Raw genomic sequence first — 14,408 nt, forward strand, 5'->3', positions numbered from 1 at the left:
AGGCCGCGCCCAGGACGGGGTGTCCTGAGCGCGGAGGGCGGCCGGAGCGGCGTTGGGCGTGGCCTCGCGGTGCACGTTCTGGGCGCGGCCGGAGGCCCCCAGCGCTGTCCGCCGCCGGTTCTCCGCCGCCGGTTCTTCCCCGGGCGGTGCGGGCTGACACGTCTCAGTCTCAGCCTTTGGCTGCGCGGGCGGTGGGGCTGCTTCCTCCAGGCTTTGGGGTAAGTGTTTCGAGCAACTCCAGGTCGGAGCTGACAGTTGCGAGGCCTTTCCTAGCGAATGCTGTTATGTTTCCTGGTTACCTTGTGGAAAACGGGTGAAGCTGAAATCACCTCTCGCTCCTGGAGGCGCCTGTCAGGACTCGGCCTCTGGCGGGGCTGCGGTCCCTGCCCTCCCTGCGCTCGAAATGGTCTGCGCTGGCGATGGAAGCCAAAAGGAACAGGGTTTCCCTTTCTGTCCCCATTCATCAGGGAGGCAGCACGAGCCCTGAGCTCATCACCCGGGACTTCATGTCATGTCCATGACAGTGTGGATAATCTCCTAATTCAAGTTATTGATTTATAAATATGTTGTATTTTCACGTTGACCTTATCTATATTCCCACAGCCATCTGAAATAATGTTCAGTTGCTCAGTCGTGTCCGACTCTTTGCGACCCCATGGACTGCAGCACGCCAGGCTTCCCTGTCCATCACCAACTCCGGGAGCTTGCTCAAACTCTTGTCCATTGAATTGGTGATGCCATCCAATCATCTCATCCTCTGTCGTCCCCTTCTCCTCCTGCCTTCAATCTTTCCCAGCATCAGGGTCTTTTCCAGTGAGTCAGTTCTTTGCGTCACGTGACCAAAGTATTGGAGTTTCAGCTTCAACATCAGTCCTTCCAATGACTATTCAGGACTGATCTCCTTTAGGATTCGTTGGATCTCCTTGCTGTCCAAGGGACTCTCAAGAGTCTTCTCCAACACCATAGTTCAAAAATCAGTTCTTCAGCACTCAGTTTTCTTTATAGTCCAATTCTCACATCCATACATGACTACTGAATAAACCATAGCTTTGACTAGACGAACCTTTGTTGGAAATGTCGGAAAATAATGTTGTCAGAAACTGTTGTCAGGAAATAATGTTAGTGTTAAGAAACATTAGTGACATTTGTTAAAGCTGATAAAATTTGTAAACATAAAATTCTCTGTGTTTGTTTGGGCCTTCTCCCTCCATAATGTGCCTATGAATTTGCATGCACATTAACCAGAGCTCCTCAAAGATGGGAGTGCCTGCTCAACCACAATATTGCTTTTTTTCCTTTTCTTCTGAAGCTAGCAATTGTTGTTATTCAGTCACTAAGTTGGACTTCCCTGGTGGCTCAGATGGTAAAGGGTCTGCCTACAATGTGGGAGACCCAGGTTCCATCCCTGGGTCAGGAAGATCCCCTGGAGAAGGAAATGGCAACCCACTTCAGTATTCTTGCCTGGAAAATCCCATGGATGGAGTCCTTGGGGTCGCAAAGAGTCCGACATGACTGAGTGACTTCACTTTCACTTTCAGTCACTAAGTTATCTCTAACTGTTTGTGACCCCATCAACTGCAACACCCCAGGCTTCCTTGCCCTTCACTATCTCCCTGAGTTTGCTCAAACTCATGTCCACTGAGTCAGTGATGACATCCAACCATCTAGTCTTCTGTTGCTTACTTCTCCCTCTGCCCTCAATGTTTCCCAGCATCAGAGTCGTCTCCAAGGAGTCGGCTCTTGGAATCAGATGGCCAAAGTATTGGAGCTTCAGCTTCAGCATCAGTCCTTCCAATGAATATTCAGGGTGTTAACTTGTTAAAAGAATAGTGTTCTTTTTTGGCTCTGTAGGGGGCAATGGTGACTTGCTGCTTGCTGTGTTTGAGTTTACCTGGCTTTGTATCTTTGGTGAACTTTCTGTAAAATATCAGTGTATCATTTTGAGGCATGAGCCTTTGTCTCAAAAATGTATATGACAATGCCCTCAATTTCTAACAGGCATTACAGGCTCTGAGCTTTCTGAGAATCTGCTTCCCAGTTTATAATCTTCAGTATGGCTCCAATAAAAATTCCCTCTTCTTAATTCTTAATTGAGTTTTCCTCAACAAAGCACAGTAAAGAAGATTTTATTTTGGGGTGGGCTGTGTCAACACTGGTAAAGGACCCAGTACAGGGGGATTTTGTATTGGGTGAGAGAGATTGGGCTAAATAGAATGGGAAAGACTGGGAGCTGACTGTGGCTCAGATCATGAACTCCTTATTGCAAGATTCAGACTTAAATTGAAGAAAGTAGGGAAAACCACTAGACCATTCAGGTATGACCTAAATCAAATCCCTTGATTATACAGTGGAAGTGACAAATAAATTCTGGGGATTAGATGTGATAGACTGAGTGCCTGAAGAACTATGGATGGAGATTCGTGACTTTGTACAGGAGGCAGGGATCAAGACCATCCCCAAGAAAAAGAAATTCAAAAAGGCAAAATGGTTGTATGAGGAGGCCTTACAAATAGCTGTGAAAAGAAGAGAAGCAAAAGGCAACGGAGAAAAGGAAAGATATACCCATTTAAAGGCAGAGTTCCAAAGAATAGCAGGGAGATATAAGAAAGCCTTCCTCAGTGATCAATGCAAAGAAATAGAGGAAAATGATAGAATGGGAAAGATTATAGATCTCTTCAAGAAAATTAGAGATACCAAGGGAACATTTCATGCAAAGATGGGCTCTATAAAGGACAGAAATGGTATGGACCTAACAGAAGCAGAAGATATGAAGAAGAGGTGGCAAGAATACACAGAAGAACTGTACAAAAAAGAGCTTCACTACCTAGATAATCACGATGGTATGATCACTCACCTAAAGCCAGACATCCTGGATGCAAAGTCAAGTGGGCCTTAGGAAGCGTCACTACGAACAAAGCTAGTGGAGGTGATGGAATTCCAGTTAAGCTATTTCAAATCCTAAAACATGATGCTGTGAAAGTACTGCACTCAATATGCCAGCAAATTTGGAAAACTCAGCAGTGGCCACAGAACTGGAAAAAGTCTGTTTTCATTCCAATCCCAAAGAAAGGCAATGCCAAAGAATGCTCAAACTACTGCACAACTGCACTCATCTCACATGCTAGCAAAGTCATGCTCAAAATTCTCCAAGCCAGGCTTCAACAATACATGAACCATGAACTTCCACATGTTCAAGCTGGTTTTAGAAAAGGCAGAGGAACCAGAGATCAAATTGCCAACATCTGCTGGATCATCGAAAAAGCAAGAGAATTCCAGAAAAACATCTATTTCTGCTTCATTGACTATGCCAAAGCCTTTGACTGTGTGGATCACAATAAACTGTGGAAAATTCTGAAAGAAATGGGAATACCAGACCACCTGACCTGCCTCTTGAGAAACCTGTATGCAGGTCAGGAAGCAACAGTTAGAACTGGACATGGAATAACAGACTGGTTCCAAATAGGAAAAGGAGTACGTCAAGGCTGTATATTGTCACCCTGCTTATTTAGCTTATATGCAGAGTACATCATGAGAAATGCTGGGCTGGAAGAAGCACAAGCTAGAATCAAGATTGCTGGGAGAAATATCAATAACCTCAGATATGCAGATGACACTACCTTTATGGTAGAAAGTGAAGAAGAACTAAAGAACCTCTTGATGAAAGTGAAAGAGGAGAGTGAAAAAGTTGGCTTGAAGCTCAACATTCAGAAAACTAAGATCATGGCATCCGGTCCCATCACTTCATGGGAAATAGATGGAAAAACAGTGGAAACAGTGTCAGACTTTATTTTTTTGGGCTCAAAAATCACAGCAGATGCTGATTGCAGCCATGAAATAAAAAGGCACTTACTCCTTGGAAGAAAAGTTTATGACCAACCTAGACAGCATTTTAAAAAGCAGAGACATTACTTTGCCAGTCAAGGTTGTGGTCTTTCCAGTGGTCATGTATGGATATGAGAGTTGAACTATAAAGAAAGCTGAGCTCTGAGGAATTGATGCTTTTGAACTGTGGTGCTGGTGAAGACTCTTGAGAGTCCCTTGGACTGCAAGGAGATCCAACCAGTCCATTCTAAGGGAGATCAATCCTGGGTGTTCATTGGAAGGACTGATGCTAAAGCTGAAACTGCAATACTTTGGTCACCTGATGTGAAGAGCTGACTCATTTGAAAAGACCCTGATGGTGGGAAAGATTGAAGGTGGGAGGAGAAGGGAACAACAGAGGATGAGATGGTTGGATGGCATCACTGACTCAATGGACATGAGTTTGAGCAATCTCTGGGAATTGGTCATGGACAGGGAGGCCTGGGGTGCTGCAGTCCATGGGGTCGCAAAGAGTCGGACACGACTGATTGACTGAACTATTTCCATATATGAAAATCAAATTTTCTATGTTTCTTATATGAAAATATGGGTGTATATTTCCATTTAAGAAAATCAGATTTTTTGTGTTTTCTGTGTGAAATATGCGTGTGTATTTCTGTATGTGGAAATCTTATTTCCTATATTTCCTTTATGAAAATAGGAGTTCAGATTTTAGATTTAGCTCTCTTGATTGTCTTTTTGTCTCTCCTGCAGATTCTGTCCCTTATAGAGGCTGTTGCCAAAGTACATTCCCACTGACAGTGTAGGTGTATTCCCTTTCCTCCAGGCTCTTTCCTGCCTTTATTGTTTGTGAACTTGCGAGGATGCCCATTCTGAATGGTGGGATTTGATTTCTAGTTGTCATTTTGTTTGGCATTCCTGCAGGAATTAGGAATGCTGACCATTATGTCCCATGAAGCTGTGTGGTATTTTACTTAAATTTCTTTTTAAAGAGTGAGAGAAAAATTTACCAGTGTGTCACAGTCTTTGTAGACTGGGACCTGGGGACTGGAGTCGACGAGAAGAGGGACGCAGGGGACCCAAGTCTCGAGTGAAACAAGGGTGGTTTATTTGTAGAAATGCATATTTATATATCTTCATACAAGGCAGGTTTAGGCAGTAAAAAAAAATTGAGCAAAAACAAAGCCAAGCAAATAACAATCTTCAAAGGGCCAGAAAGCATTCGGTATCTTGAGTAAGAAGGGCATAACTGGATAGATTACATTTAAGTAAGGTCACTGAAGGGAGTCACTGAAAGGAATCTAAGCATGTGCCGCTTCTCATGATCGCAGTCCTGAGAACTGCATGCCGCTCTGCTCGCTCCTGTTTTCCAGGAACTGATAAGGAACAGAGAGTCCTTCAGAAACAGCACACAGAAGAAAAACATATTGGATCCCCTAACGTTGAACGTCCCCTGACACCAGTGACAAGTGGTGTTTAGACAGCCAGGCATGATCGGAAGGTATTGCGGCAATCCCTGCCCCAGGACATTTGCTGAGGGCAGCTGTCACAGCTGTGCCCCAGGCCTTGGGAGTTAGATGTGCCAGGAAGCACTGGTGGTCACACTGCAGGCCCAGGAAATGTCCACAAAGAGCAGACTTTTCCATACCTACGCTTGGTTCCTGCAGCAACAGAGCCTAAGGAAAAGCTGGCTTTCTGGACTGTGAAATAGAGTGGAATGTGCCTGGGCAAACATAAAAGGCTTCTGTCCCAGTACTTCTTCCCTCTAAAGCTTCACACCCTTAACCCCCAGATTAATCCCAGTGGGGGCCACAGCTCCCAGCTTCGGGGGCTAAGGTGCCTGGGATGTTACAGTGTGAGTAAGGGAACTTGAGCTGGGGGTGCCGGCACCAGGAAAAATGGAAGCTTGGTGACCACTGCCTCCAATATCCTCGAGGACTTGATCCACCTCTGGACTCTGGTCCCAGGCAGAACCAAGCAGACAGCAGAGGTTTAAAAAGGGCTTGATGAAGGGCACCCTGCCAGGCAGTCTGGACTGCACCCCAGGCCCGCAGGGGGACCCAAGCCTGTTCAGGCTCCAGGGACAGGATAGCAGCCCCAGTCAGGGAGGTCAGAGGGAGTCAAGTCGAAACCGCTTTTCGTTCCTCTCCTTTCACGTTAGGCCGGTACTGTGTTGGAGTACTGCTGCTCTTGTCCTTGGCGTGTGGCCACCCAGTTCAGGTGTCACATGTCCATGAGGCATCTCTAGGCTTTTTGGGGGGGTTTCCCATAGGAGGTGGAGCCAGAGTGTTGAGCATCAGGCCCTTTCGAATTATCTAATCTCAGATACAGTTTTCTGTGTATACGAGGAGGTGAGGGAGGAAGGAAGGGGATAACCCCTGTGCCTGACCTCTTAGAGACACAGGTGTCTGCGTGTCTGAGAAAGGCAGGCAAGCAGGGAGGCAGGAGCACCCCAGTGGATAATTCTTGTAAATGGAAACCCACTCCAGTGTTCGTGCCTGAAGGGGCCCGTGGACAGAGGAGCCTGGCAGGTCCGTGGGGCCGCAAGAGTCAGACACGACTTATTGATGATAAACTACAGATGCACATTTGTGTGGCGTGTTAGTCCCAAACTCCTAGTTTATTCCCAGCCGCTCACTGTGCTTCGTGTTTTCTCGTGGATCCTCTTGTTTGACTTTGAATTCTGAGTCTCTTGTTGAGTTGTACGTTCGTTCTTTCATATCTCTCTTTTTAAAAAAATATTGCCAAGAAAGGACGTGATCTATTGTTGCTTCCTCTGTCTGACTGACTTCCCTTAGTGTGTGATTATTTAAATTCCATCCCTGTGGCTCCCAGTGTCATAATTTCTTAATTTTGGTGTTGGTTTTTCATGGCTGTGTAACTGTCCACCATATATATGTACCACAACTTGTTTTGCGATTCATCTGTCAGAATTTTTGCTGGTTCTGTGTCTTAGCTATTGAGACTAGTGCTGGAGTGCTCGTCTGGGTTCCTGTACCTTTTACTGATAATTTTTTGGGGATATAAACTCAGCTGTGGGAATGTCAGTTTCTAGGCTTAGCCTCCCTTGAGAGATTTTTTCAGACATTCAGAGACTGTTGACTTCCTGATCATTGACTGTTTTGGAATGTTTTCCTGCCATGCTGGCCACAGGTCATTTCCTGAGGGCAGCTGTCATGAATGGAACCCCAGGCCACGTGAACTGAGGTGCCTGTTAGCAACGGTGACCATGTTCTGATTACAGAAAATATCCACAGGCAGCAGCAGTTTTTCAGCTTTGTTTCCTGGGTGCAAGCAGAGCCTTAGGACAAGCTGGCTTCCTGGGCTGTGCAGTAGAGTGGAATGTGCCTGAATAGACAGGAAACGACTTGAGTCTCACTGCTTATTCCCCCTAAAGCATCTCACTGACAGCCCATCCACACTAATCCCTTCAGGGTCGATGGTGCACTGCTGAGGGTGCTTAGGTGCTAGGAGGCTGCACTCTCAGGAAGGAGGCTTGAGCTGGGATCCCAGCACCAGGAGAGGTTGAGGCTAGCTGAATTTTGACTTGAAATTCCTCAGGGCCTTGATGCCACGCAGGACACTTGTCCAAGCCAGACATAGCACACAGTAGGCCTTTAAATAGTGTTCAACGAGGGACACCCTGCTAGGCTGTCTTGACCCCACCCCAGTTCGACAGTGGGACCCAAGCCTGCTCAGCCTCTAGGGATGGGATAGCATCCTAAGTCAGGAAGGTTGGACATAGAACAGTAAGCCCTGCTTTCCTTCCCCTTTGTTTATCATCTTGCCAATATTCCCTGCAGCATAGTCCATTTGCCAGACTGTGATTATTGTCACCGGACTGCTGCCTGATTCAGATATTAAGTCATCTATGGGGTATCCTATGGTTTTGGGGGGACTTTTTGCCTTAGAAGGTGGAACAGGGTGTTGAGCATCAGATCCTCATGCCTTTTCTACCTCAGACACACTTTTCTGTGCTAGAAAGCAGGATGAGAGGAGAAAATTTTTAAGGATCATTTCTTAGGACTACAGATTTCTGTGCATTTGTGGATGGAAGGAAGGAAGGAGGAGGATAGTCCATGTGGATTGTTTATTAAAGGTACAGATTCCTTGTTGCTTTAGGTACAATTCATCCAGACCCTTCACTTAATTAATTTTTTCCTGATACCATTTGTTTGGTTTTGAATTCTGAGAGTCTGTTTTGGGTGGTCAATTTGTTGACTTGTATGTCTGCTCTCATTTGACCTAGATGAGACCTCATATACCAGGATCTTGCTCTGCCTGATGACTTCCCTTTGCCTGTGATCCTTCAGGGTCCATACTTGTGTCTCCCAGTGTTATGATTCCCTAATTTCAGTGTCTGTTTTTTATGAGTAAAAAATAGTCTACCAGATATCTGTACCACATCTTGCTTAAGCTTTAATCTCTCGTTGGGGATTTTGCAGACTATGTGTCTTGGCTACTGGAAGTAGTACTGGAGGTCTGATGGGGTGCCTGTGCCTTTTGGTCAATGGTGTTTGTGAGATTGGACCTCAGTGGCCATTTTTGGGCTTCTCCTCCCCCTCTTCCCTTTCCCGCCGGCAGAAAAGCCCTGCCGGAATCTGACTGTTGTGCTCTGATCTCTCATTCCCTCCCCCACTGCTGGAGTGTCCTTGATGAAGCGGCCTCTGGTAGGAATCAACCCTCTCCTAACCTCCCCCTCCTAACCTCCTGCCCAGAAACAGCAAGAACTGTCCAACTGTGTCAGCACAACCTTAGCAGATCGGGCAACCAACCCAGTCTTGCCACCCCGGCTAACTGACCTATGAGGGACCACCATTCCAAACCTTGCTTTCTTGGGAAAAATTTCTCTCTCCCTTACTGTAAAACTATATAAGCTGCCTCTTGTCTTTGTTCGCGTGGGGACTTCCTCGACCTCACTGGCTTGGGTCCAGGAACCCTGCCCAGGAGCGCCTAGCCATTAAAGCCTGTTACATCATCTCTCTGGTGCCCGGGTCGTTTTTACCTGACAGTGTGGTCAGGATATAGGCCACGGTGAGGCAATGTCAGATCCCAGGCTTAGCTCAACTTGGTGGCTTTTTCCAGGCATTCAGAGACTGTCCATTCTCGTGCCTGCGGCCAATGTATATTCCTACTGGCAGTCTAAGGGGATTCTTTTTCCTCTGGACCTTCTCCTGCATTTATTGCCTGGAGACTTGTGACGCTGTCCATTGTGAGTGTCGGGATTTGATTTCCCACTCTCCTTTTCATTGGCATTCCAGCAGCAATTAGGGATGCCGAGCATCTTGTTTGATGGGGCAGATTTGGTGTGATTATACCTTCTTTTTTTCCCCTTAAATGGTGGGAGGACAATTTACCTTTGGCAGTTGGCTTCCTGAAAGTCGGCTGTGTTTGGAATTTATTTCTCTGGAATCAGCCGCAGGACATTTCCTGAGGGCAACTGTCATTAAGGGAACCCCAGACCTTGTGAATTGAGGTGCCTGTTACCTAGGGCGATCATGTTGTAGTTACAGAAAATGTCCTCAAGGCGGCAGCACTCTCCATGCACACCTTTGGTTCCTGGGGGCACCCGCAGCCCTAGGGGCCCGTTGGCTTCCTGGACTTTATAGAGTGGATTATTCTGAGGAGACAGCCGAGGGCTCAGTCTCACTCGTTTAACCCCCACATATAAGTGAAAGTGAAAGTTGCTTAGTCATGTCCGACTCTTTGTGACCACACGGACTATATGGTCCATGGAATTCTCCAGGCCAGAACACTGGAGTGGGTGGCCTTTCCCTTCTCCAGGGGATCTTCCCAACCCAGGGATCGAACCCAGGTCTCCCGCACTGCAGGTGGATTCTTTACCAGCTGAGCCACACCTCACAAACACTCGGTCCAGACGCATCCCTTCAGGGTCCACAGTACACTGCTGAGGGTGCTAAGGTGCTCTGAGGCTCGGGAAGGAGGCGTATGCTGTGATCCCAGCACCAGGAGAGGTTGATTCTAGCTGAATTTTGCCTTGAAATTTCTCAGGGCCTTGATGCCATGGGAAACTCTTGTCCCAGCCAGACGTAGCACTCACTAGACCTTTAAAAAGTGTTCAACGTAGGTCACCCTGCCAGGCTGTGTCAACCCCACCCCTGTTCAATAGTGGGATCCCAGCCTGTTCACCCTCCAGGGATGGGATAGCGTCCCAAGTCAGGGAGGTCGGACCTAATGCAGTCGACACTGCTTTTCTTTAATATCTTGCCAATACTCTCTGCAGCACAGAATCCTGTTTGCTATTCTATGATTATTGTCACTGAACAACCACCGGATCCCGGTATTAAGTCATCTATGGAGTATCTCATAGGTTTTTTGGGACTTTTTGCCTTAGGAGGTCGAGCAGTGTGGTGAGCATCGAGTCGTCATGCATTTTCTACCTCAGAAACACTTTTCTGTGAATAGAAAGCAGGAAGATAGGAGATAATTATTGTGGATTATCTCTTAGAGCCACGGATTTCTGAGTCTATTTGGATGAAAGGAAGGAAAGAGGAAGATAATGCATGTGGATGGCTTATTAAAGGTGCAGATTTGTTGTTGCTTTAGGTACTTACCCCTTAATTTTTCCAGGCCTTTCACCTTATTTATTTATTCTGAAATGGTTTGACTTTGGATTCTCAGAGTCTCTGGGATGTGAATTTGTTGATTTTTACATCTGTTCTCATTTGACCTAGTGAAAAAGAAGTGAAAGTCACTCAGTCATGTCCAATTCTTTGCAACCCCATGGACTATAGTCCATGGAATTCTCCAGGCCAGAAGACTGGAGTGGGTAGCCTTTCCCTTCTCCAGGAATCTTGCCAACCCAGGAATCGAACCCAGGTCTCCCGCATTACAGGCAGATTCTTTACCAGCTGAGCCACAAATGAAGTCCAAGAATACTGGAGTGGATAGCTTATCCCTTCTCCAGAAGATCTTCCTGACCCAGGAATTGAACTTGGGTCTCCTGCACTGCAGGCAGATTTTTACCAACTGAGCTATGAGGGAAACCCTCATAGTTGAGACCTCATATATCAGGATTTTCCTCTGCCTGACGGACTTCACTTTACCTATCATCCTTCAAGGTACATCTAAGTGTCTCCTAGTGTTACAGTTCTCCAACATCAGCGTCTGTTTTTATGAGTGAGAAATGGTCTGCCGGATATGTGTGCCACATCTTGTTTAGGCTTTAATCTCTCGTTGGGGTCTTTGCAGGCTGTGTGTCTTGGCTCCTAGAAGCAAACATGCTGGAGGTCTGTTGGGGTGCATGTGCCTTGTGATTGATGGTGTTCTCAGGATATAGGCCAAGTGCAGGAACGTCAGATCCTGATTTGACAGCTGTTTTCAGGCATATTCGGAGACTGTCCTTCCAATGTGTGTTCCCACCGACAGCCTGCTGCTGCTGCTGCTGCTAAGTCGCTTCAGTCGTGTCCGACTCTGTGCGACCCCACAGACGGCAGCCCACCAGGCTCTCCCGTCCCTGGGATTCTCCAGGCAAGAACACTGGAGTGGGTTGCCATTTCCTTCTCCAGTGCGTGAAAGTGAAAAGTGAAAGTGAAGTTGCTCAGTCGTGTCTGACTGAGTGACCCCAGGACTGCAGCCCACCAGGCTCCTCTGTCCATGGGGTTTTCTAGGCAAGAGTACTGGAGTGGCTTGCCATTGCCTTCTCCAACTGACAGCCTCGGGGGAATCTTCTCCCTCCAGATTCTCTCCCACGTTTATTGCCTTAGACTGGTGATGTTGGCAAGTGTGAGTGTTGCAGTTTGATTTCCCATTGTACTTTTGATTGGCATTTGTGCAGCAATTAGAGATTCTGAGCATATTGTTTTGTGGTGGAGGTTTGGGTATGTTTATTCTTTTCTTTTTTTTCTTTAAAGCATGTGAGGACCATATACCTATGGCAGTTGGCTTTCTGTTAAGTCAACTGTGTTCGGAATTCATTTCTCTGGTGCCAGCTGCAACTGTTGTAGAATTTGGACCATCAAGAAACCAAGCACCACACTCAACAGAGTTGGAGAACTCAGGTTTATTACTCTAGTGGGTCCATAGGAGTTAACACTTCCAGCTCTGAGCCCCAAACAACGGTGTTACAAAGTTTTTATAGGCAGTGCATGACACCAGACTTTAGTGAGCAGTGCTGACTATTAATAGGCTAGTTTAAACTAGGGGTTTCCAACATGTTAGGACACAGCAGGGGGGATGCCTGACCTTTATACAAACGTGGTTAAGCAGGATTGCAGGGGCTGGGTAATTGACAAGGGTGAGTGAGCTAAGTTTCAGCTCCTAGCATTGTTATAAGTTTCCATTTCCTGCCCCACCCCCGAAACTATGTAACTTATGTGACTTTGCAAGGAGCAAGCTGACTTACAGAAGCAGACCCAGCATGAAGTTATTTCTAGCTGGGTTTAAGTTTTAGATTTTCCTCTTCAATCCCCTCTCTTGATGTCCCTCGAATCTTATAAGGTATCAACCTCTTGATCTTCTTGGCTCAGGGGCTGATAACCTTTCAGGGCTAGGAGGTGTGTGGTGGCCCTTCTGTCTGCGATGGCCTCAGGTAGGCTGGAAATTGTCCTCACGAATAATGGCAAGAGGCAAGGTAAGAGGAGACAAGTCCCAAGGAGGAGTAGGACTATTTCCACTACAGTTTTGAATTCTCCTAGATAAAAAAACCGTCCCCCAAATAGCTCTCCGGGATTCCATCCCTTCCAAGTCTGGACTGGGACATGAGCTGTGTTAGTCATCTCTCTGGTTATTTCTTCTGTAACCTTGCCATTATCATCTATCTGTAGGCAACAGTTGCTAAGATTGAACTTTCCACAGACACCCCCTTCTGCAGCCAGTAAGTAATCCAGAGCCAGGCAATTTTGATAAATAGCATTACGCATCCTGGTTTGTTGTTCTGCCAATAAATTAAGAGCCTTGGCCATTTCATTAGTAGTGGTTTCAATCACTGCCTGGAGCTGAATAATTCTGTTAAGCATGTAAATTGGGGTTTGGTAGCCCAGGACCTGTCTTCTGCCCATGTAGCTAGCCTGCAGTATTGGATTATGCACTCAGGAGACCACTCATCATCTTTCCAGTCTCCAGTCTGTAGAGACCTGTGCTTGTTGGTGGGGCCTCTGTCTTTATAAACTGGGACTCCCAATGATTCACCTTAGGCTAGGGAGAGTAGTGAAAAGGAGGGACAGATAGTCCCCAATATACATGCCCCTGATCTGTTGGCTGGCAAAATTGAATATGTGTTAGTCCCACAAATCCAATATGATCCTTCTAGAACAGGCCAATGGCCTTCAGTGGACAAGTCATCCCATCGGGTCTTTAAATGGGGGAAGCTTGCTAGAGGGTGAGGATTAGGCTCTGTATAGTTTGGGCTTCCCCACCAACCAGAAGTATGAATATTATAATATTTTTGGCCAAGACAAGTGAGTTTTCCTACTGGAACATTGTATAATGGGCCCCACCATGCCAGACAGTTTTTGTCGATTAAGGAAGTCTTGAAATACCAAATTCTGACCCTGGTCTTCTTGAATTCCCCTGAGTTGTTGAAGGGTCTCCAGTGATCTAATTCTTTAGCTTCCCAGGACCATTGGTCTCCCATGTTAGTTCCTCCACACACATAGCAAGAAGTAACAATTAATATCTGGGCTATGATCTCTGCCAGGGCTAAAGACAGATTTTTAGTTTTGACTGGAATAGGAGGAAGACCACTTTCAGTCTCTTCATAAAAAGAATGGAAGAGCCTGTGTGTGGAAACCCAGAGAGGAACAGAAATGCTCTGGAATATCAATACAGTTCCTGGGCCAAGACCTCTCCCATTAAAATAGATGCTGATCTGGTGATCCTTTTCCCATCTTGAGTCCCCAAGGTTGAAGACAGTGAAATTGGCTGGGTTACACGTCCCCAGCTTATATTTGGGATCAACAGTTCCCTTTTAGAGGAGTGTTCAGTTCGGTTTGGTTTGGTTCAGTCACTCAGTCGTGTCCGACTCTTTGCGACTCCATGAGTCACAGCATGCCAGGCCTCCCTGTCCATCACCAACTCCCGGAGTTCACTCAAACTCATGTCCATCGAGTCGGTGATGCCATCCAGCCATCTCATCCTCTGTCGTCCCCTTCTCCTCCTACCCCAAACCCTCCCAGTATCAGTCTTTTCCAGTGAGTCAACTCGTCGCATGACGTGGCTAAAGTATTAGAGTTTCAGCTTCAGCATCAGTCCTTCCAATGAACACCCAGGACTGATCTCCTTTAGAATGGACTGGTTGGATCTCCTTGCAGTCCAAGGGACTCTTCAGGAGTCTTCTCCAGCACCACAGTTCAAAAGCATCAATTCTTCGGCGATCAGCTTTCTTCACAGTCCAACTCTCACATCCATACATGACCACGGGAAAACCATAGCCTTGACTAGACGGACCTTTGTTGGCAAAGTAATGTCTCTGCTTTTGAATATGCTGTCTAGATTGGTCATAACTTTCCTTCCAAGGAATAAGCATCTTTTAATTTCATGGCTGCAATCAGCATCCGCAGTGATTTACTTTGTCCTTATTCTCTCCGGTCACCTCTGTTTTTTCCCACGTTGCTCATCTGACACAG

General features: G+C 46.5%; 1 long non-coding RNA gene across 5 annotated transcripts in view; it reads left to right on the top strand.

Moving 5' to 3' along the window:
* The first annotated feature begins 16 nt into the window (after positions 1-16).
* Positions 17-14,408, top strand: part of LOC148778671 (uncharacterized) — a 107,976-nt gene continuing 93,584 nt past the window's right edge. For all 5 annotated transcript variants that reach the window (XR_016037228.1, XR_016037227.1, XR_016037226.1 and 2 more), the window contains exon 1: positions 17-218. This is a non-coding gene — a long non-coding RNA (uncharacterized LOC148778671). The remainder of the gene's footprint in view (positions 219-14,408) is intronic.

Source organism: Moschus berezovskii, chromosome 1, assembly GCF_049115385.1.
Source record: "Moschus berezovskii isolate FMDL1 chromosome 1, NW_MosBer_1.0, whole genome shotgun sequence".
NCBI classification, from domain to species: Eukaryota; Metazoa; Chordata; class Mammalia; order Artiodactyla; family Moschidae; genus Moschus; species Moschus berezovskii.